The sequence below is a fragment of the Silene latifolia genome, chromosome Y, assembly GCF_048544455.1.
Source record: "Silene latifolia isolate original U9 population chromosome Y, ASM4854445v1, whole genome shotgun sequence".
Lineage (NCBI taxonomy): Eukaryota > Viridiplantae > Streptophyta > Magnoliopsida > Caryophyllales > Caryophyllaceae > Silene > Silene latifolia.
The window spans coordinates 406325109-406352675 of NC_133538.1; the positions used below are offsets into that span (position 1 = coordinate 406325109).

A 27567-nucleotide genomic window follows, 5' to 3' on the forward strand; every position below is an offset into this window, starting at 1 on the left:
TTGGGCTTTACAAATTTCATGACACATAATTGCGTAACCAGTGGAGAATAGGAAATATTAGGGGGACTGTGACAGCGCAATTTCTAAAAATCTTATCTTTATTAATTCAGAAGACAATGCTCAGTAGAGAATGTGCCACGTCATTTGTACAACTTTTTTTTTGGAAATTCAGGTTATGGTGAGTCCCGTTGGTGTGCAAAGAATTTATTTCTTCAAATCGTTTGACAATACAACCATGCGACAATTTTCGTCTTAAAAAAAATTTATGAAATAATTACATACAATCGGAATAAATGAAATTAATAGCATGTAATCGGAATGAATTACAAATTGGAATAAATGAATAAATTACATATAATCGGAATGAATTACAGAATTAATAATAAAATTACATAATTAATAATAAAATAACATAACTACGAGAATAAATTACATTTAATTACGGGAATGAATTACATATAATGGGAATATATTACATAAATTAATGAAATTAATTATTACAAACAATGTGAATAAATTAAATAACTTAAATAATTTTTAAAACTAGATAGTACGATGTTGTTGAGCGCTTAGTGAGAGATCTATGTGCCGAATATGGTGAAACTCTTACTGATGTTAATTCTTCTGTAATTGGAAATGAACATTCACCCGGTAGTTGTGGTTTTAACGCATCCTATTTACGTGGAGAATGTTCATTTCCAGTTAGATCACTGATTTACATTAAACATGTAGATCATTGATATAGAACTATTAGATAATTACAATAGAATTATAAAAATAAAATATTCATCAAAAAACATTCATACCGTCCTAAATACAAACCCGTACAATTTTGCACGGGTTTAAAACTAGTAAAGTTTCATTTGACCCGCCATCGTAATTTCATTTTCATTCAAAAAAATTGGGAACCTAGCAAGAAAAAACCTAGCAGTTCTTCACCTCGCCGTTTCTCTCTCATCATCTATCATCCACTCTTGTTTTCATCTCCAAAACATCACACAATACAAATTACAGTGTAAGCCTCTCAAATTAACTATCAAGCGCACTTAACTTATCTTAGTTGTGGGCTTAAAATCAACGTTTTGGTGATCTCCTCTCTGATTGATCATCTATTCAACAAATTAAGACTTAATTTGCGCTCAACATTTTTTTGTCCAGAATTATTTGCAATTTTACTCGATTTTTGGGGAATTGATGTTGTTTATATTCTTTAAATTGCAGGCCAAGCTTTGCATTAGATGTGTGTTCGAACTGATCTATTTACAGTTTTTGTCAGGTAACTTCTTTCTCAGTTATTCTGATGTTTTTGCCATAATAATTCATAGGATTTGCTCAACAAGCGACCTCTTCAAATTGAATTTTGCCTCAATTTTGGTGTTTGCTGCATTTTGAGTGTTTGATGACTTCATCTATTATTAGATGCACCATATTAGTATGGCAACGCGTCTAGAATAATTTCAATCAACATTAGTCTTAATAAATTTTTTAGATTACTTTTTCTGGTTTGGATTTTCATGTAAATTTTACTTAGTGCCTAAAACGTAGATCAGAGATGCAAGTAGATTTGGTTTGATGAAAGCCTGGTTCATTTAAACTCAGTTTACCCATATTTTCATCTTCTTATGTGTTCCGGGTATGATTCCGAAGCAGTTATTTGTTACCACTCGTGGCTTGTAGAATGACGTCTTTGATTTAATCCACCTTTCGGTCTCCTGAAACAATGAACAAACTGAGGGCTCGGCTTTGGCCGAGCGTACTCACTCCGACGCTCAAGTCAGTGAACTTAAAGAGATAAGTTGTGTGTTACTTGGCGAAGTATATATTGTAGAGAGATAAGGAAGATATTACCAGATTATGAGGTGTTTTAGGTTAGATTGTGGATCCTTTCCTCAATGAGGGTTGAGGAGTATTTATAGACTTTCACCTTTTGTCACGTAGTGGCCAAGTGGCAAAGTGGCTAGCAGGTGGAAAGACTGATCTACCCTCGGCCGAGGGAGCCATGGCAGGCCGGCGGGCCCTGTTGACTCCATGCCGAGGGGTCTTGGATATGAGTACGCGGATATGTGCCCCGGCTGGCTAGTTGTCCCAGTCGAGGCACAAGAGACAGCCGACAGTCAGCGTCGGTTAGGCTGTCTAAGTCGTTGACTTGCTGTGGATATCTTTGACCTTGCTCAATATGTTGACTCGGTCAGCGGGTGCAGAATATGCCCCATCAATTTGCCCCCAGCGTAGTCTATGCCGTGGTATGGACCTTCGATGAGTGTTGAGCGTATTCTGCGCAAGTAAAAATTTTTTCTGTCCCGGCTTCTTCTACCTCGGCTTGGTTCTGCTTAGGCCGTACCGTATCATATCCTCCCTCCACATGGATGTGTAATGGACATCAGATGTGGAAAAGAAAGTGGCGCTGGCTGAGACCGAGGTTGTGAGTGCCGTGTGCTTTTGATTGCCCCCAGTCGGTGCTGTCAAGCTTGGTTGAATCAGCGGGCCGTTTGGCAAGTAGATACCAAGGGGCGTGCGGAAGAAGATACGTCGATTGGCATTCTGTCAAGGAGCGTGTTGAAGAAGTTTTGTCACTGTTTGTCGATTGACATTCCATGGCTGCTTCCTTGACATGTGTCTCGTTGTTGATTGGTTGACGTTTCATGGGCTTTACCCTGATTGGTCGGATTGAGTGGGCTTTGCTCTATAAATAGAGCAGTTAGCCTGGGATTTTGGCCACCAAAATCTTATTCTCTTAAAAAATTTCTTCTTTCTAGCCCTCTTTGACGAAACTTCTTTCTAGTCTTCAGAATCGTTACTTCGGCGTAGCACTTTTTCTTCCAGGTAAACAAACAAATTTACGATCTTTTAATTGTTTAAGTTTTTGTTGTGAACATGTCTTCTGCTGATGCCGGACCTAGTAACCCTGCGCCGGGAGGTTCCCCGTCGCGTCTTGATGAAGAGGAGGCACTAGCCGCCATCCCGCTAAGGTCCGGGGGTCCTAGGTCTCCTTCTCCTGAGGTTGATCCAAAAGTTTTGGAGGAATGGGAGGATGAGGATGATGATGTTGATGATGACGGTGATGATGTTGAAAGGACTCGTCCTAATGAGGAGAGGCCGTACATCATGGATCACGGCGACGCCTGTAAGGTCTGCCCTGACCGTGCTTGGACCCACAAGTTTTCCAGTTGTTCTGGTCCTGACTTTTTCGAACGTCACTTCTCCTTCGGCAGGGGAGTATAGTATTGTTATTTTTGGGGAAGGTCAGGCGGTCTGTTGCCCTCCCAAGGGCTGCATCGGCGTATACATCAGACACCTGAAGTATGGGCTCCGGTTTCCTCTGAATGAATACGTTATGGCCATAATTAAAGCCATGAACGTTGTCATGGCCCAACTGCACCCGTTGGCCATTAGGACTATAGTCGGCTTTGTGTGGCTCTGCCTTTTCAAGGGGTAGGTCCCAACGGTTAACTTATTCCGCCGGCTTCATCACCTTCGACCGTCAGCCCCTGGTCGCGTTGGGTGGTACAGCGTGCAGACGGAGCCGGGTTACGTCTCCGTTGATAAGCTTTCTTCCTGCAAGGACTGGAATGCGCGGTGGGTGTACGTTGAGGTTCCGGAGGATTATCCACTGCCCCGGTCCTTCCAGCACCAAGTCAATTTGCGGTGCGAGAGTAAGGTGGAGCATGACAAATGGGTCTCCTGGAGTAAGCTTAAGATGGACGCCAACAGGGTCTCTCTTAATGCGGATGAGAAGCGGGCGATGAGGCTGTTTGAGGCTGAGAAGAATGGGATGCCGAAGGGATGGATGCCCCCGACGCAGATCATTCTTCAGGATGAGCTGCTCTGCCACGTCGGCCTCATACCGGCCCCCGAACGGGGTGAGTGGGGTCGGTGTGAGGCCCATCTCTGCTTTTAATGTTTCTGTTATTTGAATTTTTATTTATTTCTTCTTCTTAACCCTCGCTTCGTTTCCTTTGCAGACCATTTCGGCCCGGACCTGTCTGAAGATATCCTTGGGAGAATGGGACTTGCCAAGGATAAGACAGTTGTTAATTTTCATCCTAAGGCCCAGACCCGTGATCGCAGACCGCCGCCAAATGATCTCATGGATCAGCAGCTGAAGGCCCTCGACGTGTCGGCGGCCCAGGCGAAGGTTGCCGGTAACATACCGCGCCGATCGCGGAAAACAAAGTCTTCGGCGGCGACGGCTTCAACATCAGTTCCACCTCCCATCCCTTCAGTCCAGAAAGAGATGGTGGAGGTCGTTGATATTACCGCCGAGGAGGTGGTCACCTTGGCAGTGGAATCTCCTCTCTTCCGCAAGAGGAAAGAGACCACTACTACCGCTGATGCTTCTGCTTCTACTACTGCTACTGCTGCCGGGGCCGGCAAAGAAATGCGTCCTCCGGCCAAGAAGACCAAGCCTGGTACAGATCTATCATGTGGCTCAGACTTAGCCGGTTCATTAGGCGTTCCTGATGACAGGCTCTCTGGTATGTCCATGAATGTTGACATGGATGCTTTGATTGAATTTTTTGTAGATCAACCGCCGCCCTCACCGGACACACTGTTGAACGGCGTCGAGAAGCGAAATCGCGTGAGGCAAGTGGTACGATGCCACCGTCGTCTCCTCCTTCCCCGAAGCCTACCCCGCCCGATTAGGTCGGAGGGCCCGAGTTTGTCCAGTTCTTTGTCGAAGTGGGCTGAGGTGGCCGGTGCTCTTATTGTGGAGCAAGAAAAGGCCATGGCGGAAGCTGCTCCACAGCTCGAGCGGCTCAGGCTTGAACTCACTGCTGCGGAGAAGGAAGCTGAGAGGGCCAAGGCTGAGGCTGCAGAGGCGGTCCGTGCTGAGAGAAAACTTAGGGAGGACGCTTAAAAAGCAGTCCTCCCTGAGAGAGCCAAGGCTGATGCCGCTAAGCTGCTGGAGGGGCGTGACTACCTTCAGAAAGTCGCCGACTTCAATGCTAAGAAGAGGGACGAATGGAAGGCCATGTTTCAGGCCCAGGGCAAGGTGGTTCGGAATAAGGAGGCTATCATCGCCCAGAGGGAGGAGGACATTGAGACGCTCCAACGCGTTTCCTCCCTAACATGTGCGCCCAATACCGGGACCTGGCCGAAGAAGCCGCCAGGGAAGTGATTGGGGAGCTCTTTCTTGATGGTTCCTTTCCGTGGCCAAAATTTGACGAGCTGCTTGATGACAAGCTTGAAGCTAAGGAGAAGGCCGCGGAGGCGAAGGCCGCTGAGGAGGCAAGGGTGAAGAAGGAGGAAGAGGAGGCCGCGGAGAAGGCGGCCCTTGCTGAGAAGGCTAAGGCGGCCAAGGAGGAAGCTGAGAGAATGAGGGCAGCTGAGGCTGCTGAGGCTGAGGCTGCCAAGACAGCTTCTGGGTCGCCTACCAAAGATGATACTGCTAACGTCGCCGATGGCGGGCAGCAACAGGCATAGGGAGACGGGCGGTCGTCACCAGCTCACCCGCATCTCGGATAGCCGGTGCTCAGGGGCCAATTATTAAGCCTTTCCTCCCTGCCATCTTTTAGCGCTTCAAATGATATGTCTGCAACCTTTTGTTTTTCTTTTCCTTGTTTTTTGTAAAACTTTGGTAGGTTGTGTTTTGGCTTATCCCTATGGGGACGGCCGTCGTCTGTATTCTCCTTGTAATCATTTTCAGTAAAGTTTGATCACAATCCTTCACTTGTCTTCTTACGTTATTAATTGAGCGCTTTTTCGTTTTTACCTTCGGCCTGGCCGAGGCAGTTAGAATGCGTATCTCAACCGTGTTCAACGTTTTTTAAACATGTTGGCATGTTGGTCGCTTCCTCTTTCACTCTCGGTATGGCCGAGGCGTCCGATTTGCGTTTTCCAACCGCCGTTGTGAATATGTTAGCGTATCGACCGTTGTGTCCCCTGCCACACCTTCGGTTGGCCGAGGCGGCTAGAGGTTACGGCTCGACAGCGTTTGTATCTGTAGACATATTGATCGCTTCTTCTGCCAGGCCTTCGGTTGGCCGAGGCGGCTAGAATTGCGTCTCAACTGTACTTATACGTTCCTAAGGCATGTTGGTCGCTTTCGCGAGTATCAATCGCTACTTGTAGTGATCGCCGTGGCGTCTACTTCTTGGGGTGACTGCCCGGCTTGGGCCGTGGCGTCTACCTCGATATGACTACGGAGGGGATAAACACTTTGATGGAAAACTTGGATGATTCTTCATTAGATATAAACACGCGTCGGGGTGCCAACAATTGTTTTGGACACCTCCGCCGCTATACAAAGTATTTCCTGAGATTGTCAGTGTTCCAATGGCTCATCAAAGGCACACCCTCCATGTCTGTCAGCCGGTATGTACCCGGCCTCATTTCTTCAACCACTTTGTAGGGACCCTCCCAGTTAGCCGTCAATTTACCATGAATGTTCCCTTTGTTGGTGGCGGCCGACTTTCTTAGGACTAGGTCTCCTACTTTTAAGTCCCTTTTGTGGACTTTTCGATTGTAGGCTCTTCTCATTCAGTTTTGGTATACGCCGAGTTGAGGCGTGTCTTTGTATCTCGGCTTTCTTCGACCAGGTCTAGGGAGGCTTTCAGGCCTTCCTCGTTTTCAACCGGGTTAAAGGTGGCCGTTCTGAATGTCGGCACCGCTGCTTCAATTGGCAGGACTGCTTCAGATCCGTAGACTAAGTGGAATGGACTGTACCCCGTTGCTTCTTTCTCCGTGGTCCGGAGGGACCATAGGACGCCGGGTAGTTCATCGGCCCATCTTCCCTTTAGGTCTTCGACTGTCTTCTTCGATCACCGTTGAGGATTGTTTTATTGGCGCCTCCGCCCGTCCGTTGCTCTGGGTGGGTGGCGGAGGAGGAGTATGCAAATTTGATACCAAGTTCTTCCAACCAGTTCATTATTGTGTCACTCCAAAACTCTCGGCCATGGTCAAATACCATGACTTGGGGTAACCCAAAACGAGTTATGACAATTTCCCAGATTACCTTTCTTACGGCCGCCGTCGTCTTGGTTGGCACTGCGAAAGCTTCAACCCATTTGGTGAAGTAGTCAACGGCGACAATCAAGTACTTTATTCCTCCGAATACCGTTGGAAATGGCCCTAGTAGATCCATCCCCCACTGTGCAAAAGGAAGGGGACTAAGTACCGGCTGCAGGTCTCGGGAAGGTGCATGTATCACCGGAGCATGCATTTGACAGTTGTTGCACTTTTTGGTTTTGGCTCTGGAATCCTCAAGCATGGTGGGCCAGAAGTAGCCGGCTCGGAGAGCTTTGTGGGCTAGTGTTCTTGCCCCCATGTGATGACCACAGACGCCTTCGTGAATTTCGTCACAAGATAGCTCGCGTCGGTGGGCCGACACATTTCAAGAGTGGCCTTATCACGGACCTCCTGTATAATTCTCCTTCAAACACCAAGTACCTTGCTGCGATCCTCTTTATCTTCTGTGAGAGACTGCGGTCCTCCGGTAATTCATTCATCAGTTTGTACTTCATTATCGGAGTCATCCACGTTGTCTCGGCCTCTACGTCGCCCACCATGCCGACGGTCTCGAATGCTTTTGGCATTCCCGATGTCCACCAAAGACGGTCCGACATTCTTGATGGTTGAACTGGCAAGCTTTGAGAGAGCGTCGGCTCGGTTGTTCTCGGACACTGGGAATGCATTGTATCGGAAAGATTTCAATTTTGAAGTGTCGCTTTTACCCTTTCCGGTATCTTACCATCCCGTCGTCTCGAGTCTCGTACTCTCCTCTTATTTGATTAGCCACTAAAAGTGAATCTGTTTTCAAAACGATGTGTTCCGCCCCCGCGCACTCTAGCTAGCTCGACTCCGGTTATCACCGCCTCGTATTCGGATTCGTTGTTTGAGGCCGAGAAGGTAAATTTCAAGGCGTACTCAAACTCGTCCCCGTTTGGGCTGATGATAAGTATGCCGGCTCCTGAGCTGTTTACCGTGGAGGACCCGTCGGTGTATACTTCTCATACTCCGGGGTTTTGCTCTTCTTGATATGTGCACTCAGCCAGGAAATCTGCAAGTGCCTGTCCCTTTATCGAGGGCCTCGGCTTGTATTGAATACCGGCCGGGATAGCTCTCTTGCCCATTTGATGAGCCTGCCGGATTGCTCAAATTTTTCCAATGCTTTCTCCAATGGTTGGTCGGTTAAGACCGTCACGGGATGTGCGTCGAAGTAAGGTTTCAATTTTCTTGCAGCAACGACGACGGCAAAGGCTGCTTTTTCAATTAGCGGGTAATTCCTTTCGGCGGGCAACAATGTATGGCTGACAAAGTAGATTGGGTGTTGCTGTTTGTCTTCTTCTCCGATGATCACGGCACTGACCGTGGCCGAGGTAACTGCTATGTATAGATATAGCGTCTCCCCAAAGATCGGCCTGGACGGGGGTTGGGAGAGTTTGAAGATGAGCTTTCGATTGCATGAAAGCGGTGCTCTGTTCCTCCCCCCAGCTGAAGTCCTTATTTCCCTTCAACACTTTGAAGAATGGGGTGCTCTTGTCGGCTGACCGAGACATAAAACGGGCAAGAGCCGCCATCCTCCCGGTCAACATCATAACCTCTTTTCGATTCCTCGGCTCCGGCAGGTCCAGGATTGCTTGGACTTTCTCTGGATTGGCATTAATTCCCCTGGCGCTGACAAGCACGCCGAGGAACTTACCTTACCGGACATCGAAGTTGCATTTCATTGGGTTAAATTTCATCTTGTATTTCCTCAGTGAACAAAATGTCTCGTGTAAATCGGCTAAGTGTTCGCTGTCAGACTTGCTTTTTACAATAGCATCGTCGACGTAAGCCTCAATGTTTCGCCCTTTTTGATTTTGGAATATTTTGTCCACCAGTCTTGTGTAAGTTGCGCCGGCGTTCTTCAAACCGACCGGCATCATTTTATACATGTATGTGCCGTTACCGGTGATGAATGCGCATTTAGGCATGTCTTCTTCGGCCATGAATACCTGATGATACCTTGAGAAGGCGTCCAGCAGGCTCAGCATAGTGTAGCCTGCCGTGGCGTCGATTAAACTATCTATTCGAGGCAAGGGATAGCAATCTTTGGGGGCACGCTTTATTAAGATTGGTAAAATCTACACACATCCTCCACGCCCCCGATGATTTCTTCACCATTACAACATTAGCTAACCACTCAGGATAAGTACAAGGCATGATAAAGCCCGCCGCTAGTAATTTATCTACCTCGGCTTTGATGGCTTCGTCTTTCTCGGCTGAGGAGTTCCTCATCTTCTGCTTGACAGGGCGAGCGGTAGAGAGTACGTTCAGCTTGTGAACAATTACCTCCCGGCTCACGCCTGGCATCTCGGCTGCTGAGTAAGCGAAGACGTCTTTGTTCTTCCTCGCCAGGTCTAGGAGAGCGGCCCGAATTTTGGCTCCAGTTGACACCGACGATTCGGTGCGCCCGGGTCAATTTCCATTTCTTCGGTCTCCGCTCCTTCGACCATGCCGACAGTGGCATCCATGAGGTCGCCCTCCTGTTGTAAGGATGGGCTTTTCCCCTTCTCTGACTTCTTCGCCACTTTGAGGGATTGCATGTTGCACCCTCCTCGCGGATATCCGGACATTGACTACTTCGTCTTTTTCGTCCTTTGAGACGAGCTTATGCGCTTCCCCCCGGTCCGAGACATACATCAGTGTCAGGGCCCGGATGGACATTACTGCATCGGCCTCGCTCAGAGTGACTCGGCCTATGAGAACGTTGTAGGCGACGAGCCGTCAATGACCACGAACTCAGATAGGACATTCTTAGCCGCATTCCCCTCGCCGGACATCACCGGCAGTCTGATTGACCCCATGGGTACCAGGCCGGCCCCGGAAAAAATGTACAATGGATTGGTGCAGGGGCTCAAGTCCTCAATCTTTAGACCGAGATTGAGAAAGCATTCCCTGAACATAATGTTCGTGTAGGCGCCTGTGTCAATCAGGCACCTCTTGACCAGGTGGTTGGCTATGTCCAAGTGGACTACAAGTGGGTCGCTGTGCGGGGCGATGACTCCCTCGTAGTCCTTCTTCCCAAAAGTCATATCGGGGATGTTGGAAGCGGGGATCGCTGTTTTGGGCACAAAGGTTATGGCCTGATATAGCTCGTTCAGGTGCCGTTTGTGCCCATGAGCGGACCCGCCGTTCTCGTTGCCCCCGATGACAACATGGATTACTCCTATCCGTTCAAAGACGGATTTTTTATTTGAGCCGCCGGTATTAGTCTTTTGGCCTCCGACAACATATTTGCTGAGGCTCCCCTTCCGGATCAGCTCTTCAATGGCATTCTTCAGATGCCGGCAGTTGTCAGTTAAGTGACCGGTATGGTCGTGGTACTCACAGTACTGGCTCGTGTCACCGTCCCCCCTCGCCCTGGGAGGTCTTTCCCACTTCTGACCCTCGTTCTTGCTCAGGGAGAAGACCTCGGCAGCAGATACGACCAGGGGGGTGTGACCATTGTACCGCTTTTGGTAGTACGGTCCCGAACTCCCCCCGGCGCCCGCCGAGTTCATTTCTGGCGGATTTGTCGGACCGTGACCTATTATTGTCATGGCGTCCTTCATCCGGGTTGTCCTCCCGGCGGCTCTTTCTCTCCGAGTGCCCGGCCTCGGCTGGGCCTACCCGAGTTTTTGTGATAGTCCTCCACCTTTATGGCTTGGTCGGCCATCTTCCCCGGGAGTCTAGGTTCAGGCCTCCGCACTTGATGAGCTCGTTTTTTAAGTCTCCCCTCGGGAGGCCTTTCATCGATCTGCGAAGGCCGCCACTCGCCGTTCACTCACGAATCTGCCGAACCTTGGCGTCGAACCTCTTCACATAACTTCGGAGAGACTCGCCTCCCTCCCGTCGATAGTCGAGATCCGATGTCTCAACGGCCCTCCTCTTATTGCAAGAATATCCAAAAATGTGTCCCTTAGGTCGGCATAACAAAGATATCCGACCCATCGGGTAGCCCCTTATACCAACTTTGTGCCATCCCATGCAGAGTCGTTGGGAAGACTCGGCACCAAACCTCATCAAGTTGCTCCCATACCGACATGTAAGACTCGAAAGCCTCGGCGTGGTCGGTTGGGTCGCCTTCTCCTTTGTATGATATGGGTGGCAACTTTAGCTTAGTCGACCGGGACCTCTAGGACATAGGCATCGAGGGGCTGTCGACCACGTGTCGAATGACACGCGGCGACGGCTCCTCGCATCCTTAGTCCGCTCCTCTCCCCGTGGCGGGAAGGGCTTCTTCTCGACTCGATGAGTCGGGCTTCTTCTCCGACTCGGTGAGTCGGACTTCTTCTCGACTCGGTGAGTCGGACTTCTTTCACTCCTCCCTCGGGGCGCCTCGTCGGTCTTTGCGGCGACACCGTCCCTCCTCCGCGAGTGCGGGAAGGACTCAGTCTACCACCCGCACTGGGCTCCCGCGTTTTGACATGGTCGCTTCCTCCAATGCTTCGTTCAAGTTTCTCGAGTCACTTTTGGACCCCGATCTCCTCAATAGTGTGCCGCTCTTGTCGTTGTGACAGTGTGAGTCGGCGTGCTACCCATTAGGTCCAGGAGTAACTTCGGTTAGCCGCATCAACCACATGTCCCATGATAGTGATTTGGTCGGCGGGCGCGGTGTATCTTGTTCCTTCGGCATCCGTTCGTCGTATCGTTGATACGGCCGTGGGGGACCGCCCGATTTCGAGTTGTGGAATGTGTCATCTTGGTAGAATTCGGTTTCCACAAGCACCGTTTCTGGTTGTTTCGACATCTTCTTAGCTCGTTGGGTGGGTTTTGTTTTTATTTTTTGCAAGGGATTTGACTAGCTTCTAGTATCTATCCCCACAGACGGCGCCAATTGTTCCGGGTATGATTCCGAAGCAGTTATTTGTTACCACTCGTGGCTTGTAGAATGACGTCTTTGATTTAATCCTCCTTTCGGTCTCCTGAAACAATGAACAAACTGAGGGCTCGGCTTTGGCCGAGCGTACTCACTCCGACGCTCAAGTCAGTGAACTTAAAGCGATAAGTTGTGTGTTACTTGGCGAAGTATATATTGTAGAGAGATAAGGAAGATATTACCAAATTATGAGGTGTTTTAGGTTAGATTGTGGATCCTTTCCTCAATGAGGGTTGAGGAGTATTTATAGACTTTCACCTTTTGTCACGCGTGGTGCCAAGTGCCAAGTGGCTAGCAGGTGGAAAAACCGATCTACCCTCGGCCGAGGGACCCATGGCAGGCCGGCGGGCCCCGTGACTCCATGCCGAGGGGTCTTGGATATGAGTACGCGGATATGTGCCCCGCCAAGAAGTTGTCCTCAGCCGAGGCACAAGAGACAATGACCCGCTGACGCGTCAAGGCTTAAGGGTGTCTAAGTGTCGTTGACTGACTTTGTGGATATCTTTGACCTTCGCTCAATATGTTGACTGACTTGGCCAATGGTGTAGAATATGCCCCATCATTATGTTTATGGTTTGTGGTGTAATTTTCCAGTTTAAGTACGCTTCATATGAGTCATTTTGGATCTAAATTATTTAGAGACTATCTCACTTTAGATTTTACTTAGTTTAAGGGGAAACGGTGGTTGTGAATATACCGAGTTCTCGCGTTCCAGGCCATAAGTATGTCAGTATATTGCCGTTTTACATGTCTGATTTTGTAGTAATGTAAGAGGCGTTACATGGGCAGTAAAAGCGCAGGTGGTGTTAGACTGGTAGAATTTGAAAGTAAGGGTGACGGAGTAATAGATACTCTAGAAGGGTGTAATAGTTCTCCGTCTCCCCTAGGTAATTCATTACCTTCAAACAAAGATAAAAATTCCCCACATCACTTCGCTTTCCACCGTTTAAGACCACCACCTACCACCTATTTCCTTCACTTTCCCTTATTTTGAGGTTCATTACCTAAGTAGTACGTCTTACCCACATGTAATTTTTGAATTTAATAAGGGGTTTGAGATGTTTGATGCTTCATCTTGCTTGTATATGTAATTGATTTGAGTTAGGGTGGAAACCGAAAAGGTTTATTTGTTCAACTAAGTACGAGATCAAATTTTTGACTAGAGATGTAACCATACTTCATCAATTAAGGCTGGATGCAACAATATAAGTACGTGTCTGATCTTTGTATGTCACTGATTTTCTAGACATACTTACAAGTTTGCAAATTATGAAAACTTAGTCATTGTTGATAAATGTCAGACTTTAATTGTCAACACACATTCACTGATTGTCCAAATATAATTCAGTTCATTTGTTTGTTGAATAGTGTGTGAATTGATCTGGTGGTGGGCTGATAAATTTGTGGGTGTTTTGCCTTGATCAGGACAAGGGTATCAAAAGATTCATTGTGAGGAACATTGTTGAGCAGGTTGTTGTTCGTGATGTTCAAGAAGCTTGTGTCTATGATGGTATTGTGCTTTCCCCCCCTATCATTCTTATGAATTAGTTATTGGTTCCACTTAAGATTATTTAGCCTTCAATTTAGAATTGAAGGCATGGAATTTCTAAAGTGCTAAATTATAACTTACTTTTTGGTACTGTCGTAGAACTTCTTGCTGTGAAGCTAGAAAAAATGTGTTTTCATGTTCATTATACATTGAAAGTCAATCTAGAATGTCAGTAGCTTAACTAGCTATTTTTGACCACTATGCTGCCGATATATTTAAACAAAGTCCTACTATCATTGAACTGGTCTTGATCTGCTTTTGATCTCTTGCTGTCATTTCGTTCTCTGATGTTTAATCATTTCTTCATAAACCAAATCCTAACTAATGCATAATTCAAGTTAGTCTAGCCATTTGTCTTTTGATTGAGTTAGTATGAATAGGTTACCCCTTGTACACTAAGAGGTACAGACTAGAGAGTACTATTAACTTTTTTCACGACATAGCTTCATTTTTTTCTCGTTATGTCCATGGCATGGCACCAAATATACAAGCATACCAGCTTGTTGTTTTATCTATTTGTCCATTTTTACTTCTCATTTGTTTACGTCTTTGATTCACCAGGTTTTGTGTCGATTAAGTATACTTATATATTATTTTTTCCGATCTTTAACAGGTTGACAGCGCAAAAATAATTAATGGACCAGCTAAAAGAAAAATCGGAAGAGGGAAACTTCTAATCAAGCGAAAAGATTGAAGCAGTAGTGTAGATTACCAGATGAATTTTTTTGTGTGGACTTGTATCTCATTTAATTTGCAAGATTCCCATGGAATCAAATTTTCTTAGACTGAACACTTAGCATTTGTAATTGCTACAATGGTTTTTGTAAATGCATAATTTCAGCTTTTATAGTGAGATTCTGTTGATAATGGCTTTCAATAATTTGTTGCAGCTTGATTGCTTTTAAAAGTCTACTTCACTCTCAAAAGATTGGAGGGAAAAAAATGAGTTTCCAACTTAATTTATCATTGGAAACAAACCCTCCAAATGATAAAGTGCGAACAATGTACCGGCTGACATTTAAAAGCGTCGAAATGGAATAGCCTATATTCAATACCCCAAATTTCATGATGCTTAAAAGTGTCGAAATTTATCTTTTGACGCCTTAAAGTGTCGAGAAGATGGACACAAAAAAGCGTCAAAAAATATTGACGGCCAAAAAATTGATGCTTTTAGAAAGCGTCGAGAAAGAAATTATTGACGCTTTTAAGCGTCAGAAAATGGCTCAAAAAGCGTCATAAACGTAAGGAATTTGTTGTAGTGGCGTAGTAGCAGGGGCGTCAAATGGATTCCTGTCAAAACAATAAGCAAAGGAATCATCAATAGTAGGATCAAGACCATTAATCATATGACAAGAAGCTTTTAAATCAGGAGGACATGATGCTTTGTCAAGACCAAAAGTGATAGTATCATCTCTAATATTGAACGTAAGACTCCCATGTCTAACATCTATAACCGCCCCTGCAGTATGCAAGAATGGTCGTCCTAGAATAATAGGAACACGAGAATCTTCAGCTATATCTATCACTACAAAGTCGACTGGAATGAAACATTTCCCTATCTTAATTGGCACATCCTCTAAGATACCCATAGGGTGCTTAATAGACCTATCAGCCAATTGAATAGTCATGTTAGTACATTTAAGCTTGGTCATATTTAATTGATTGCAAATTTTATACGGCATTACACTGGCGCTTGCTCCTAAATCAAATAAAGCATTGTACATAGTTAAAGAGCCTATAGTACAAGGAATAGAAAAACTCCCTGGATCCTTAAGCTTAGGTGGAGAATTGGCTTGTAATGCGGCGTAGCATTCATGAGTGAACGCGACAGTCTCCACTTTATCAAAAGACCGCTTCTTTGACAAAATCTCTCTCAAAAACTTAGCATACGTCAGCACTTGAGTTACCAATTCAGTAAATGGCACTGTCACTTGAAGATTCTTCACTACCTCTATGAACCTTCCAAACTGTTGTTCCAGTTTAGATTTCTACAATCTTTGAGGAAAAGGTAGTTGAATTTTTATCGGCTCGGCTTTTTTTGCTTTAGAAATATTTTAGAAGCATCATCGTCAGTTCCAGAGGTGACTCGATCGAGTCCAGTGGTCACTCGATCAAGGAACCTATTATTTTTCAATGTCGTAGCTGAAACACGCGAAAAATCACCAACAGAGGGGTGGCTCGATCGAGCCCGGGGTGAACTCGATCGAGTAGCTTGGTTCCTCGATCGAGCCTCGTCCTACTCGATCGAGGATCCTCTGCAGATCCGTCTTTTTTGCTTGTCTCGCTTTCCTTCACAACCCGTGTTTCAGTTTCGTCAATTTTTTTTTTCATCGTCACTTAGCTTCAAATTTCCCAATCCCTTAGGATGCATGTAGGGAAATTCATCATCATTAATGGGCAAGTCTGGACTTTGATAGGTAGTACCGCTCAAAGAAATAGCATTAATTTGCTCATGCGCTTGTTTACCTTGAGGAGGAAGACCGGACTGTTTTGAAGGATTTTGAGCCGCCATTTGAGCAACTTGATTATCCAACATCTTGTTATGAGCCATTAGTTCGGAAATCTGAGCCGTTTGCTTTTGTTGAATCATCAAAGTTTGTTGCAATAGAGCTTTCACCTCGGTCATCTCATTACTTGGAGCTTGAGGAGGAGGTTTAATTTGTTGAAAACCTCCTTGATTCGGCCGAACAAAGTTACTTTGTGGTTGGTTACTACGACTTGAAGGAATAATATAAGCACTTTGTTGTGGAACTTGAGCATAAACATTCTGACTCCTTTCAGGGAAGAAATTAGAATATGGAGTACATTGCTTAAAAGACTGGAAGGCATGAACTTGCTCAATAGTACTCATACACTTGGCCGCAGTGTGGTCATCTATCCCACATCTCTTGCAGGACACCTCTTGTTGAACCATGTGAACCGTCTCTTGCTTACCCAAAGATTGAGTAGTCTTCAACTCGGCTATTTGAGCCGTTAAAGCCTCCAATTGCGCCGCAATGACATTATCTGAACCACTTCCCCTTTTACTTCCTCCGGGGTTACCATACTCAGCTGTGTGAGTAGCTATCTCTGTGATCATCATACAACCTGTAGACACCTCAATGTTGTCTACTAGCCTTACGGGTACCCGATGATGAAGCTAAAATTTAGTGGCTAAATGGAAATTGACTTTGTTATAATTAAAGGCTCTTTACGCTTACTTCCCGAGAAATACAGAAAAACAACCATTTTATCACCCGGTCCACTTCGACAACTCGCTATATTTATAGTCATTTATTTAATTATAATAATTATACCTTTAGAAAAACTTGTCAATTGAAGTATTAACGACACAAAATCGTAATTATTGATGGGATGATACACTTTTATAGTCCGAACTTAAACAGATATATAATAGGGTCTAATTAATAAATAAGGCAATCCACCTTATTATTATTAGTATACGAAAAAACAGTGTTTTAACTACACCGTAAAAGTCCAGTTACCAAGCAAAGACTGACGGGGCTACGAACTGCTCAAAGAAGTTTATGGAAGATATGGATAGGAATAAATAAAAAGACAGCTAGTCTTGCTTGATAAAAAGGGAGAGGGGACAAGGTGGGGCACCCTCATGTGCTTCCCACTCACCTCTCAATGGGTATTTTGTGAGAGGAAACGGTATCCGTCACAAGCTTGTGACGGATATCGCCCGTCTTCAATGAGATTTTGTGATAGAAAGAAAGATGAATTTGTAAGCCAACTTGTAGCACACGTGAGATGGGCAGCAAAATAGGAAGACCGAAACGAACCACGATTCGAGAGATGCGAGTCACTATAAACATAGAAGTTGATGAAAAAGATAATTTTGTCATTATCTAGGACTCTATAGGTCATTAAAAACCAATCCTAATCACAATAAATAGCCTTATGTCATATCAAATACGGCGACAAAAAATAGCGAGACTAAGACGAAGCACAAACAAATACCATCCACACACAAATAATACCAGAGGTCGCAAATTACCGAGATCCACCAATACAAGACCAGTATAATACTCTTTCAGATACCGTCTCAAATATTTTATCCAAGTTTCAAATAATCAAACCACACACAAATAAATTGTCCCAGTTCCATATAAGCGCATAAGAGCCGTTAATTTACGACAGAGTCGAAATTCCTTAATAGTCAACATCCACATAGGCCTGAGGGTACCAATATCAAATAAGTTTTCTATACTCTTTTTATTTCGTTCGTTTATTTATTTTGTTTATTTATCATATATTTGTATATAAACTTACATCGTAACTCGTCCTTGTAAATAATTGTATAAAGTTTGTTTCTAACTTTAATTTCTTTGTCTTAACTTCGTCAAATATATAATATTAAAAATAAATAGTAGAAGCCGTCAGTTTGATGGGCGGTCCGGGTGCTTAACACCTTCTGATACCGTCGTAGAGTACCAAAGATAAATTTATAAATCCAAACTACTACTATAGCTAATGGCAGTCAGGGTCGAACCACGGAGAGGCGATGCAATTAATAGTTGTCTAATTTTAGCCTAAAGTAACGGTTTTGAGAGGGGTTTGATTTGAATGAATCTATAACTAAAGTAAATAAATGAATGATAAAAGAACTAGATGACATCAAATATTATAAGGATGCTAAGATGGTCGGTTCACTGTAATTTCGGCGGCGGTATCCTAGGTAAGTCTGAGTCAATCACGTGAGACAGAAAAATAAGAAGTCCTCTCGGTCCATTCTTAACAGGTAGCATCTTTCGATCTAGCTACGGGTCCCTAATATCACTAATACTAACTCTCGTCCTGAAAAGTGATTTAAAAGTCTAAATTAACTTATCTCTCGATCTTATTAATTTAGTCGTCTTAATTAAGTAGTCTATCTCCCTCCCCTATCTTTCGATCTTATCGGGTCGGTCAATTCCTAAGCATTTAACTAGTCGCGTGCACTCGATTCGTCAAATATAGAAATTAAATCAATTAAGCCGAAGGTAATTTCACAGGAGCCAGTCGATCGACCGAGTAGGCCAGTCGATCGACCATGGCGCGATTTCAGCCTTTCTATTTACGCCGCCTACACCACAGATCCCCTACATCTTAGCACTATGAATTTAGCTACTCATGATTATGATAGAAACAACAATAAGATTAACAAACAAAGCTACTGAATTCATGATAGAAATAACTAAATATTTAACTAACATAAAACGATAACTCTAACTATGAACGAATTAAAGCAGCGAAACTGAACAAAAGAACAGAAGAATACCGTAAAGAGGAAAGATCAAAACCAGATGCGGAAGTAAACTTTTTTAACCAAAGAATAATCTAAGCTAACGAATTAATTAAAATTCAACTTTTTGTGATGAACCCTAATAAACTCGATGATCAAGACTTGATAAAAGGGTTACGTTATATAGGAATATAACGTGATGCTTATTTCCTAAAACCTAATTACATTGGGCTTTCTCGTCTTTTAATTCCCGTCAAATTAACGGTCTGGTCGATCGACCAGGGTAGGCGGTCGGTCGATTGAGATGCGCTGAACAGTAGCTTCTGAAAGTCGTGCTCTGGTCGATCGACCAAGGACACCGGTCTATCGACTGCTTCATCAGGTAGTTGCTCCAAAAGCTTCATAAATTCGTCTTTCGAGCCTCGATACGCGCACCAAGTTCGCTTCCCGAGTCTTTACTCCATGCCAAATGCAATGCCAAGTACTCGGGGACGGATTCGGCTTGATTTCCGCTGAATTCTTCACATTTCTGCAGTGTTACATAAAAACACAAAAGTAGACAAAAATAGGGAAAATAGTAGCTTAAACTACACAAATGAGCTCTGAAATGCGTGTAAAATAGGGTGTAAAACAACATATTTGGACACGCATCAAACTTCCCCAAACCAAACCCTTGCTTGTCCCCAAGCAAGAACTAGACTCGATCCTAAAACCTAATGGAACGATTTCAATCTCAGAGCGAAATGCAAACCGAATAGCCTAAACAGTTTAATGCTACAAATCAACAATCAATTAGCAATATGAATCATGCAAACGAGTTATGAAGTCGTCAAAAACTGCTGAACCGTCAACTATAGAGACTTATCATCATGGACTCTCACGGGTCGCTCATATCACACATAAGCACAGCTGAATATATGTAAAGATAGAAAGAAGTAATTTTGTAAAGACTCTCACTTAACTACGACCAATAAGAACATGCCTGCAATCTAATATGAAAGTAATCTCTACAACCGTACATATGCATTCCAACCAAACAAATGACCATGACACATGCCGAGGTAAATATGGATATGTGAGGTATGGGCAGGAAGGGCTAAGATAAATTTGGATAAAAACAGAGTTAAAAGCCAAGCTAGTAACTAAGGGAACCAAATTATAACAACATCCAACTTCTTGCTCAAGATTTCAATCGAAACGCTGCTAATAGTAATCACAAAACTCACAATCCAACAAAAAGTAAACTCCCCATAAGATACAAATACAATATGGGAGTGTAAATCACCAACTTATAACAATTGTAACATGTGACTTACGAACTTTTCTTTCATTACTGTAGTCCACAGTCGATCGACCAATGTAGCCGGTCGATAGACGGATCTCTTTTTTTTTCGAATCATTGTTTTTTTTTCTTTTTCTTTTCTCTTTTTCTTTTTCTTGTCCTTTTCATCTTCCCAACATTATCTCAAAATGAGCATTAGCCACCAAAAACGAAATAACAATCCCGAGAACATAAACTACTAGCTTGACAAGGGCAGGCTAAATGTAGGATGTAGTAACGGGACAAAAAGGCTATTTTTGGCAGTGTGGAGCTTATGGGCAAAATGAAAAAGGGGCGACCTCTTCCACATGTGTCAACTAACCACGAACCCGAATGCATACAGGTATTAAGCAGATTAAGTTCATATTTATGCATATGATGTAACATGTCTCATAAGGAGTAACTACTCACATTTCTAAATAAACTGGTCATGGATGACACCAGTTATATGCTCTAATCCTCAGAAAATGATGTAGTTTGCCAAAAATCTAAGTCAAGTCTCAAGATTCAACAAGATATTTAATGAAAACTCGTAGACTATGCATATATGATTCTATTAATAACATGTCAATTTAGCAAGGCTTAGGCATAAACAGCTGAAAATGTAATATCATCATTGAAATACTACCGTTCCGACTCGACCTACATGCTAAAATAAACGTGAAATTTTTCAAATTTTTTGAATTTTTTGTATATATATAGGAAATGAAATAAACAATGCAAGCTGAAGTGTAATAAACATGAAACAGAAATGCAATAAAACATGTAAATGCAACGCAAAACCCTTCCCCAAACCAAATCACACAATGTCCCCATTGTGCAAAATCATGTAATGAAATAAAAAGGAAATGGGAATTTGCAATAAAATAACTAAAAAGACATGAAGAGGACGCGGGAGCTCACAAGACTTTAAGCGCAGCAAAAGGAAACCTCCCCAAACCAGCGTGAGCTAGGAGGTTTCAGTAGCCAGCAATGCTACCATAGGTACCTGAAAAGAAACAAAAGTATCGCGCGTAATTCCGAGAAACAATTTACGAAACGCAAAATTATGTGCAAAATAAGGAAACGGAAGAAAACAGAAATGAATTTGAGAATAAAGTGGAAAAAAGACTCCCTCAACTTCGCAAATCGATCAAGCACAGCAGGGGAATGATCGAAAACAGGTACAACAGCGAACATGGTCGATCGACCATGTCATCCAGTCGATCGACCAGGATGACATGAACAGAAGCTCCTGTGGCTGTAGCATCAGTCGATCGACCACTCAGGCCAGTCGATCGACTTAGAAACCTGCTGTAAGTTTCTGATTTCTTCGTATTAACTCAATAAATTGAGCTAATATGGTTTAGGAACCTGCAATTACACATAATAACGCGCCCAAAATTGCGCAAAAACCCAAATTTAAAGTCTAAAGTCCTTAAAATCCTAAGAAAACTTATTAAAGCGAAGTCTCGCGCAAACCAAAGCAATAAAAAGTCTAACAAAAGCAATAAAATGTCTTTTAGAAAAGTCTTAATCAACTAATAGTTGATCAAGAATGGCCACGGAATGGCCCACTTGCTCGGCTTCTGGCTACAAGAAGTAGCCTCTATAGTGCTCATCTCCTCAGCTGCACTCCTATCAATTCCAATATCCGCAGAACGCAACGGATCAGCATTTCCAACATCTTCCCAATCAATGACCTCGTCTGGCTTATCAAAATCCAAATGGGACTCTGTCACCTTGACTGGCTCCTCATCAGTGCCATAGCTAAGACATCCTAACCCGCCTCTTTGAACGATTGGCTCCTTCACAGCTGGAGCAACATGCGGCTCTTCCTTCCCCAAACCATTTCCTGCAATATCTAAAACAGAAGAATCTTCCTCCAATTTGCTCCCAATAAGGGGCGGAGGCGTTATAGCAAAAACGGGCATAGGGGCAGGCATATCAGAAAGTACAAAATAAGATTTCTTCTCAGAAATCGTATTACAAGTGACTGGCCACATAGGATCTTTCTTCTTAGCGGTCTGGGCAAAAATAATGGACTGTTTCCCTACTTTAAAGGTCAATGTCCCTGAGCCAATATCTATAACTGCACCAGCAGTGTGCAGGAATGGTCTACCCAAAATGATAGGAATGTGAGCATCCTCGGGTATATCTAGTACAACGAAGTCAACTGGGAAAAAGAACTTTCCTATTTGCACAGGAATGTCCTCTAAGACTCCTATAGGCTAGAACGTAGAATGATCAGCCATCTGTACAGTCATATTAGTAACTGCAAATTTGGTAAATTTTAATTTCTTAGCAAGACTCAAAGGCATAACGCTAATGCTAGCTCCTAGATCACATAATGCCTTCTCAATTGAGAAGGTACCAATATTACAAGGAACAGAAAAGCTACCAGGGTCAGCTAACTTATGTGGAGCAGTGTGAGTCAAATAGGAACATGACTCCTCAGTTAGTGCGATAGATTGCACAGTATCAAGTGACTTCTTTTTAGACAACAGCTGCTTCATAAATTTCATATAGGCAGGCACTTGATTAACTAATTCTAAGAAAGGAACTTACACATTTAAACTACGAATAATATTTTCAAACTTGTTAAACGATATCTGTTCCTTTGTCGGCACCAATCTCTCCGGATAAGGGGCTGTAAGAAGCAACTTAGCCCTCTCCTCTAGGTCTCTCATACCGGCATCAGTGGATTTAGGCTGAAAATCCACTACTTTGTCCTTGTTGTAGCTCGAACCTTCTTCAGACCGTCTCAGGAATGAACCATTAACCGTTGTAGGGTCATACTTTGGAACTGGAACTGACCCATCAGCATTTGGATCTTGCCTTGATAATTTCGGAGTCGTCGTACCCCGAAATAAGTAGTTCCTCAAGTTATCTGGCATTGGAGGACGAAAAGGTTCACGATCAGACGCATCTTCAGTCGATCGACCATGTAGGCCAGTCGATCGACTGGCTTCCTCAGGACCAGAAACTTCACTGTTACCCGAGCTGTTCGATCGACCAGGTGCATTAGTCAATCGACTGATATACCTGCTGATCGTCTTTTTCTTGCTACTGTTTATTCCAGCCTTTTCTTACTCGGTTCCACCTCATGTCTTTTAGTAACATCTTCGACCATAGTGGGCCTATCAAGGGTAGACCCACTCCTCAAAGTAATCGCATTTAGAGTCTCTTTTTGATCCGGCTGCGACGGTAAATGTCCCGGAGCTCTAGTTGCACTTTTGCTTGCCAATTAGGCAATTTGACTCTCCAAAATTTTTGTAGAAGTCTCTCTAGCTAGAGACTCCTTTTGCAGCAAACCCGACAAATTCTGAACCATGTTTTTCAATTCAGAAATATCAGAACCTTGAAATTGTTGCTGCTGAGGCACATATGGAGGCTTTTGATACTGCTGCTGTTTATGAGGGGGCACATAGTTTTGCTGGCTATACTTGCCTCTTCAGCCATATCTGGAGATGTGACGGTCTCAGCTGAAGAAGTAGAAATAGGAGACGAAGGTGGATCCTCCTCAAATAGCTCGTTCTCGTAGTAACTGGACAGAGTACTCAGCTCTTCCTCTGTCGGCAATACTCTAGATGATCGTCTCAACTCACGCAAAGTCCTTTCGATCTCAGGATCTAATGGTCTCAATTCACCAGCCCGTGACCTGCGCATAAGAGGAAACTACAAGTAGAATATGAGAATAGTTTAAGGAACAGATGTCCCTTAAACTAAGAAAAACACTAAGATAAAAACAACTAAAAATTTAAACAATTGCCTCCCCGGCAACGGCACCAAAATTTGATACCGTCGTAGAGTACCAAAGATAAATTTATAAATCCAAACTACTACTATAGCTAATGACAGTCAGGGTAGAACCACGGAGAGGCGATGCAATTAAAGTTGTCTAATTTTAGCCTAAAGTAACGGTTTTGAGGGGGGGTTTGATTTGAATGAATCTATAACTAAAGTAAATAAATGAATGATAAAAGAACTAGATGAAATCAAATATTATAAGGATGCTAAGATGGTCGGTTCACTGTAATTTCGGCGGCGGTATGCTAGGTAAGTCTGAGTCAATCACGTGAGACGGGAAAATAAGAAGTCCTCTCGGTCCATTCTTAACAGGTAGCATCTTTCGATCTAGCTATGGGTCCCTAATATCACTAATACTAACTCTCGTCCTGAAAAGTGATTTAAAAGTCTAAATTAACTTATCTCTCGATCTTATTAATTTAGTCGTCTTAATTAAGTAGTCTATCTCCCTCCCCTATCTTTCGATCTTATCGGGTCGGTCAATTCCTAAGCATTTAACTAGTCGCGTGCACTCGATTTGTCAAATATAGAAATTAAATCAATTAAGCCGAAGGTAATCTCACGGGAGCCAGTCGATCGACCGAGTAGGCCAGTCGATCGACCGAGTAGGCCAGTCGATCGACCATGGCGCGATTTCAGCCTTTCTATTTACGCCGCCTACACCACAGATCCCCTACATCTTAGCACTATGAATTTAGCTACTCATGATTATGATAGAAACAACAATAAGATTAACAAACAAAGCTACTGAATTCATGATATAAATAACTAAATATTTAACTAACTTAAAACGATAACTCGGCTTTGGGAATTCTAAACTAGCAATTCTAACTATGAACATATTAAAGCAGCAAAACTGAACAAAAGAACAGAAGAATACCGTAAAGAGGAAAGATCAAAACCAGATGCGGAAGTAAACTTTTATAACCAAAGAATAATCTAAGCTAACGAATTAATTAAAATTCAACTTTTTGTGTTGAACCCTAATAAACTCGATGATCAAGACTTGATAAAAGGGTTACGTTATATAGGAATATAACGTGATGCTTATTTCCTAAAACCTAATTACATTGGGCTTTCTCGTCTTTTAATTCCCGTCAAATTAACGGTCTGGTCGATCGACCAGGGTAGGCGGTCGGTCGACTGAGATGCGCTGAACAGTAGCTTCTGAAAGTCGTGCTCTGGTCGATCGACCAAGGACACCGGTCTATCGACTGCTTCATCAGGTAGTTGCTCCAAAAGCTTCATAAATTCGTCTTTCGAGCCTCGATACGCGCACCAAGTTCGCTTCCCGAGTCTTTACTTCATGCCAAATGCAATGCCAAGTACTCGGGGACGGATTCGGCTTGATTTCCGCTGAATTCTTCACATTTCTGCAGTGTTACACAAAAACATAAAAGTAGACGGAAATAGGGAAAATAGTAGCTTAAACTACACAAATGAGCTCTGAAATGCGTGTAAAATAGGGTGTAAAAGAACATATTTGGACACGCATCACCTTCCCTGACCGTACGTTTACCCCCGAATCCACAATCTTTGGTTCAGACCGGAGTGATGGATAAGTCCACATACTAGGGATCAAAAGGGGCCTTTTTCGTTATAATTGTTTTTGTACCTTTTTTTTATAAAACATACTGGCGACTCCATATTATCTATTTATTTCAAAAAAGGAGATTTTTTCAGGGATCTCACACAACCCGTTGTAAAACTGGTTGCAAAGGAACCAAATTTCGAAACCATGGTGTGGGACGGACCGAACTAGCCGTTTGAAGCGAACCCAAGCTTCATTAAAATCCTTTGTGGGACCTTGCTTAAAACTTGTAATCTGACTTCTAAGAGCATTAGTTTTCTGTGGTGGAAAATACCTCTTGTAAAATGCAAGAGCTAATGAAGTCCAGTTAGTAATTGCGTCGGTCTCCATATCTAAGTTCCGTAACCACTCGGCTGCATCATCTCTCAAAGAGAAAGGAAATAAGGTATGTTTCACCTGATCTTGAGTCACCCCAGCTATCAAAGGAATAGAACAACAATAAGTAACAAACTTCTCCATATGCTTTCCGGGGTCCTCTCCTGCTTTTTCTCCAAGAAATTTCTCTCTACTAAGCTTATATAGGAAGGCTTAATCTCAAAAAGTCCCTTTATCAGTGATAGGGAGCTTGAAGTCTTTAGGAATAGAAGCAACCGTGGGTTCGGAGTGACTTGCCAAGGTAGGCATATTTGATGTTGTAGGAGTAACTAGTGCAAAAATAAGAGTGTCCTCTTCTAAGGACTAATCTTCTGCGAAAGTATACCGCTCGTAGTCAAGAGTACTCAAGTCTTCCACCCGACTTACCTCTCTTTGAAATTTTCATCTGTACCGAAAAGTCTTTTATGGCTCAGGATCAAAAGGTATAATCTTTAACCTAAGAGATCTGGGCATACACGAAAACAACAAGAAAAGATAAAACTGTCTCAAGGAACTGATGCTCCCTGAGACAAAAGACAAAAATAAACAAAAACAAACAGAAAAATTGTTGCCTCCCCGGCAACCGCGCCAAATTTGATAAGGTTATTTTCAGTCGTTTGCCTTACTCAAAATAAATCCTATAATACTACTAACAAATAGCTAGCGATAAGTAAGATATCGTATCCACAGGCACTACAAAAAAAAAACACGGGAAACTGACGGAAACAAATAGCTAGCGGTAAGTAAGATATCCCATTTCCCGTCAGAAACACGCATTCTTGACAGAAAAACAGTCAGGATTACACCGTCACTACAATTCGTCACAGAAAACGCATTCCTGACAGTTTTTCCGTCAGGATTCTCACTTCTGACGGACTAGTGACGGTCATTCCGTCAAAAGTAACATTTAGGCTGACGTAGAAAGTCAACGTCTTGTTGACTATACTGACGGAAAAACCATCAGGATTTTAGAACTCCTGGCGGAAATTCCGCCAGGATAGTCAACAAAATGTTGACTTTACCGACGGAATTTCCGTCAAGAGTTCCAAAATCCTGACGGTTTTTCCGTCAGTAAAGTCAACAAGATGTTGACTATCCTGACGGATTTTCCGTCAGGACAATTCTGGGCATTGGCTGGAAATAGCAGTTTGCTGCCCAGCCACAATGCGGAATTTGCATTGTTTTACGCACCAAACCTGCAAAAACCCAAATACAACCGTCGACCGCCAAGCGGGAATCCATTATCATGTCGACCGCATGAGCGGGAATCAAGAGTAGACAACGAAATTATCGATAGAAAACCGAACACGATTAGAAGAACGAAGTTCTTATATAAAAACTAAAGGTCAAAATTTTACATGTCTCATAAAATAATGTCTTTTACATACCAACTAAAATACTAATCCATAATCATAAGTGTCTAACATAAGGTAGACTTAACATATTAACATAAGAACATAGATGACGATACTAATAATTACCTAGAGGCTCAATATAGTCACTACCAAAGCCATGCCCATCATCCGCATTGTCGTCTCTACCGAAAGGGTGGGGGAAACCTGAGCACGAGGGAGGGGGTTGATATTGCCGCATCTCAGCCAAAGCTTTTTCCATGGTTGCCATTTGTTCAGCTTGGAGACAGACTGTTTCTTGAGTGGCGCGCATTTGTTCCTAAAGACTTTGTCGTGCGGCTCGCTCATTGTTCATTTGGGTGGCAAATTGAGAAACCATGGTAGGAGTGTAAGAGAATGAATGACGAGTACCTTTATTACACGGACGTTCATACCACATTTCGGCCGCTACATCACCGTTCCCGAAAAATCTTCCACGATTGTCAAAACCATCGACAGCGGTGTAGAATGAACGGTACTCGTCTGGAGCCTCTCCGGGG

At 43.5% G+C, this 27567-nt stretch overlaps 1 long non-coding RNA gene across 1 annotated transcript; it reads left to right on the forward strand.

Moving 5' to 3' along the window:
* Window positions 1–905: 905 nt before the first annotated feature.
* Window positions 906–14154, forward strand: LOC141626319 (uncharacterized). The gene is made up of 4 exons (XR_012535916.1): window positions 906–1015; window positions 1222–1276; window positions 13268–13352; window positions 14005–14154. It is a non-coding gene; the product is annotated as an uncharacterized LOC141626319 (long non-coding RNA).
* Window positions 14155–27567: the final 13413 nt, after the last annotated feature.